Source organism: Penaeus monodon, chromosome 9 (genome assembly GCF_015228065.2).
Source record: "Penaeus monodon isolate SGIC_2016 chromosome 9, NSTDA_Pmon_1, whole genome shotgun sequence".
NCBI lineage: Eukaryota > Metazoa > Arthropoda > Malacostraca > Decapoda > Penaeidae > Penaeus > Penaeus monodon.
The window spans coordinates 37008406-37014116 of record NC_051394.1 but is presented as its reverse complement, the minus strand read 5'-3'; the positions used below and the strand labels follow the sequence as shown (position 1 = coordinate 37014116).

General features: G+C 36.9%; 1 non-coding gene and 1 pseudogene across 1 annotated transcript; both read left to right on the top strand.

Annotated features, from left to right (window-relative positions):
• The first annotated feature begins 1206 nt into the window (after positions 1 to 1206).
• LOC119577138 lies at positions 1207 to 5662 on the top strand (annotated as a pseudogene).
• Positions 4723 to 4852, top strand: LOC119577291. The gene has a single exon (XR_005229121.1).
• Positions 5663 to 5711: the final 49 nt, after the last annotated feature.

Genomic DNA, 5711 nt, shown 5'->3' with positions numbered 1-5711 from the left:
CCCGTATATAACGACATGACAATATGGCACTCACAACCTCACTTTAGTATCACATCTCACTTCATTATCACAACCCTAGCCTCCCGAAGGAGACCAGCCGATTGCCCTGACCGGGCCAAGATCAGACTATCCATCTTGCTGGAATAAAGGACCAAAAAAGGCGTGTTGCTAGCGCAGGGCGTACTCATGCAAGGCACTGCTCAACCTCCAGACTCCCGTCTCCAAAGCGCACAGAGATTCCACACACGGCAAACACGTGGGTAGGCGTGAGCCCTGGGGAGAGACCAGAGGGGATGCCCTTCCCCAACGAGAAAGGCATCATTGTTTGGAACCCTTTCTTCCTTCCTCTTCAGTGAAACAGCCATCCAAATGGCGTGCGTTGTGCGTGCGTGTGTGCGGGTGTGTGTGTGTGTGTGTGGTGTGGTGTGTGTGTGTAGATAAATAGACAGATATACAGCAAGGACGTCAATTGGGGTACCGGATTCCCTCCTCAAGTTTCTGTTCTGCCTTAGATTGGCTTGCCTCCTTCCTAACCTCAGGTCTTTGTTTTGTGTTGTGTTTTTTCATTTTTTTGTTACTAAATTACTGGCTCTGGTTATAGCTTTAAATGCCCTTATAGGTATATTTTTCCAAACCTTGTGCTCCGCTTCGCTCGCCGATCATCGATCCGTGCAAAACTGAAAATGACGCCCTAATAGGACAAATATATATATAGTATATATATATATATATATATATATATATATATATTATATATATATATATATAGTTATAGATGAGGACGGATTGACAGATTGATATTTGTTACAATAAGATACTAGAGTATCTTAAATTATCAATACGTTTTTCAGGAGGCCACGTGGCGATTCATATATCAAAAAAGTATTTTTATGCTTCATTAATTGTTTATGCTGTTGATGTAATCGGATTATATTACACTGGATAATCAGCAGTTTTATATTCATTGGGTAGTAAAGGATACGAGCCTTTTGTAATACGCTTTGTATGCACCCGATCATACTCAGCTAAATCGGATCCAACACATTTTGGCATTAGAAACCCAAACTTCAATATATAATTAAAAGAAACAAAAAAATGTTTATTTATATTGTAAATAGTTAGAATAAGATAATTCTTATATTCAACATTGTTATCAAATTAAAAGTAGAAATATAGAAAATAACCATCAGGATCGAAGTTAATGAAACGTGTCGGATCCGAAGTTTTCAATCATGGCGTCCACGGTGGAAAGTAAAGTCGAGGAGCGGAAAGATACAAACGAAAAACCCATCGATAGAGAGAAGGTGAGCTGTGTGTAACATGAAAGACAGATTGCATTAAGTATTTAGCAGCTAATGTTAGGTGGTATACTAGTAAAGAGAACGTATATAAAGAAATAAAAGCACTTGCATTCCGGTTGATCCTATGAGAAAACCTCAGCGCCCGATTGGAATTTTCATGGTTATTCTGTACAAAGAAGTGTAAAAATATGCCATAGTTTAGGGTATTTATTTCTCAGAAAAGTGGAAATTGAAGTTAGCACGGTATGCCTGTATATTTTCTTGTTATAATAGTTATTATAATTCGACTGGTACAAGAAAATATTCCTTCAGGTTATTGTCTGGTATATTATTACATCTTACGGTTATTATTTAGTTTAATGGCGGCACTTGACGTTTCTTATATGAAAAAGGTAGTTCGAGGTATTTTGATGTGGTGAAGAGAACGTACATCTCAGTTTTGTAAACCACTCTTTAAGTGTTTGCTCCTTTCCCGCGATCACACCTTTCCTGAGGGGATGGCTAGGGAACCGGGGTTGAAGGGATGGAGGGGAATAAGTGGAGAAATTACTTGAGAAAACCTTGAAAGGCAGTAAAAGTTGGAAAAGAAATAATACATACAGAACTTTAAACATAATGAGCTTACAATCCCTGACTCAGTCTATAGGGATGCATACACTATTTTGTATTTAAGAGTATGTGAAACAGGTTGCGTTCAAACTTTATAACCTTGCCAAATCCCCAAGCCAATGGTTCTGCCCCTCTACCCCTGGACTCTCATGTGATTATGATTCGGGGTACCCCATATTGCTGAACCTTGACCTGGTGGCTCTACCTTCTGGATCCATACTACCAAGCATATTCATGATCATTTGCCTTACAGGTGAAGTAATTATAGTTTAATGGCTCCTTTTCTACCCTTTGTTCTGTTTTGACTCGGACATAAATCTTTTCATCTTCCCAACAATAGCAATCCTTACTGCATGATACACATTTAGGGAGTGGTAGTACACCATATTCCTGTTATTATTTGATAGCATACATTTCTCCAATAAGGGCTAAAGGACTGTACCAGCTAAAGGGAAATGATGATCGGAAGGGGGACCAGCAAGGGATAAATGGCAATCCCAAGTTAAGAGGGTTTTCGGTCAATGTGGTTGTCTTTGTGGTAGTTTGTGTGATAAGGTTCATTTGTTTGAGATGTGGATTTTGTCTCTGATGGGTGTAGTTCTGTTGTGAACTTTAACTCAAAAATGCAACAAAACACACTGTACACTTTTATGAGCAGGAAAATGATCCATGTAAGGTCCACACATTTTTTCTTCAACATGCTACAGGAGTAAGAGTGAAAATGGTAAATTGATTTTGTTATTAACTTTGATTCTGAGAACTATTAGATAAAATTTTTAATATGCTGCAGAGAGGAGACTTGGAATGTTTGAATTTGGTTAACACTTTTTGTCCAGGTGTGTTGTAAGAGTAAATTGAAATTTAGGTATGGCTTAGATATGCTGGCATATCTCAGATGAGATTTGTTGCATCCTTATGTATTTATTTACTGTTATGATGTGTATGTAAAATAATTGTTTGTTTACAGGACATGTCCATTATTGCTGAGAGTGTTTTGTTCAAATGGCCGACACAACAGCTTAGCGGAATACAGACGAGGGAACACCCCCCCTAATGAATTGGAAAATTTACACGTGGTTAGTCATTGTATTAAGTAATCGGTGTTTTTATTTTCTTCTGTCAGATACTAAAGGTTTGGTTTTAGTATATTAAAACTGAAACATTACTGTCTTATATTCAGAATTTACAAGTTGAATAATGTACCTTTGTATAAAAAAAAAAATTAATAAACTCTTTAACCTACAGGATGGATGCCACCCTAAGGGAGATTGGTAGTCTGATTCTGGAAGTAAACCCTGACACCGTAGACGAGGCACTGTATTTGAGTTTTGTTTGGTCTGCCTGGAATCCACCAAGAACATGGGACGTCTAAAAACATTTGGAATCAATTACCATTGGTCAAAGGGGTTTTGATGACAAACAAAACCCCTTGCGCAGTTAGGGTAAGTGTGAACATGACTTTTAATGACCATTTTCTATGTAATTGAGTTCGAGCAAACAAGAATTTAGTAGAAATGGTACCAGTATTAGTGATGTGTTAGATCTTGAATGCTATATTAGCTCAGTGCTTCTAGAGAATTGGAGTGCGCTGGCCTGTTCTCTAAGGAGTATGCATGGCTGACTGGCCCTATTTCAGGTTTGCAATATGATTGCTTTTTGATTACTTGTATCCTAAAACATGATTTTCATGATATTGCATATTCAGAGATGCATGATATATAACAACCTTCCCTACCAGGACTTGAACCAGGTCATAAATATACCGCTACATCTGACTTAGGATTTGCTAAATCATTTTTCACTAAGTTTTCACTATCATTAGTCTAGTACGGTAGATAGATAATGTCTATGGAACTAGAAAATCCTATTAACTCCTTTTGTGGGTTGTGTGGCATGGTTGGTTTAGTACTGACCCCTTTTTTCATACCCGTAGTGACCTGGGTTTGAGTCCTGGTCAGGGAAGGTTTTTTATTTATTTGAAATCCATCCAGCTTTGAAATTATTTCCATCTTTCAAGATACATGATATTCATTTTGATTGCTAGATTGGACTTGCAGTAACCTGTAGTATATATATAGTCCATCTCAGTAAATTAGGTCTGCTACATTTTGTGTAAAAGATTGAATGTGGTTTTAATTGAGGGATAAAACCAGATGTTCTTTAATTTTCACAAATCTTATTCTTATAAAATAAGAGATTGTATATTGCTCCCAAGGCTTCAGTAGTTCCCATTTGTGTGTCATACTTCAAGACAATCACACTAGCAGTGTCATATGACTGTAAGTATGTTGACATGAAACAGATCATGAAGGTTACTTCTAGGTTGACAGTAGTAGCAAGAGAATGCAATGTTGCAGGTATAGCAGGCAAATGATTTATATGCTAATAATGCCCCCGTTTTTGCTAAGCAGTAGCCAAACGGAACATTACATGTCCATTCTCCCAGGCAATGCCCAATTAATGAGGGGACTGTATAAAGAACAGTATAAAATGAATTTATGCATCAATAGTAATAGATGTTGATAAACCTGTAGCCACAATCAAGTCATCCAGAGCCCAACTATATCAGCCCCAATGTGAACTACACTTTTATCTGGAGGCATTGGGTTCAAAATTTTGGATTATGGCAGTAGAGTAGAACTTTCTTCAGTTTTTATGGTAAATGGGTCTTGTTAAGACTCAAAGTGTGGGCAGAAATCCAATCTATTTTTGTGCTGTATTGCTGGTGTGTTTTCTGTCTGTTGCCATTTCTACATTTACTGATGTATAGCATACCTTTTTATATTCTCCTCTCTACTAGATTTTAAAGTTATTGGACATGATACGCAGGTTTGATTTAAGTTCATCAAAACTGTCACTTTATTGTCCAAAGAGTGAAAGTGCCTTCTGATGACCATGCTATTTGCAGACCCTTGGTATGGACAGATACGAGGCAGACAATGAAATCCCAATAAAAATTGAAGAGGAATGTTACCATAGTTAAAGTGCATGCAGTAATTATAGATTTTACATAAGGTGATAAATTTAACAATAGTGTGTGCAACTCAGGGCATCTTCTCCACTGCAGATTCATCATTGGAGACTACCTTGACATTGCCATCACCCCCCCAAGCCGAGGTCCTCCACAGCGCCGCATGCTGAGGCCGTACTAGTCATTTCCTGTGAGGGTGTGGAGAACTTTCATTTCCAGAGAGAATTTGATGTGTATGAGGCTTTGAGGAACTGATTCTTTAAAATGATCTTTTTTATCTGAGGTTTCTCTCCAGTAACAGTATTTTTTGTTGAACGTAAAATTGTCTGTTATATTTGGATCCAAAATTTGGATCAGGGCATTCTATATGTATATTTTTTGTTCTTGGGTGGGACACAGTAAAAGCCAACTTTTACATTGGTTGTGTCAGTGAGAATGAATGGCCATTCCTTTATAATGTGAATTGAAGTATATTCTAAGTTATATTATGATAAGAATAACGAAGCTTCATTTTCTGCAAGAAAAGAGAAAAATCTGCAAAGGGAATTTGATTGCACTTTGAATAGATTTCTTTACTTAACTTTATCCCTTGACAAAAAAAACTTTTCTCAATAAGGTCCAGATAGATAGTGATAAAACATTATCATAATTTTTAAAGGAGGTATTTGGTGTTTGGAAAAATGTCGTTAATTCCTAGATAATTTAGCACAGTAATGAGAGTTTGCAGTATGTAAAAGAGTATGTATGAGAATTTTTAATACAAAAAAGAAAAGAAAAAAAATGTATTACAATATAAGAATACACATTGGAATACAGTGAATTTGTTTTGG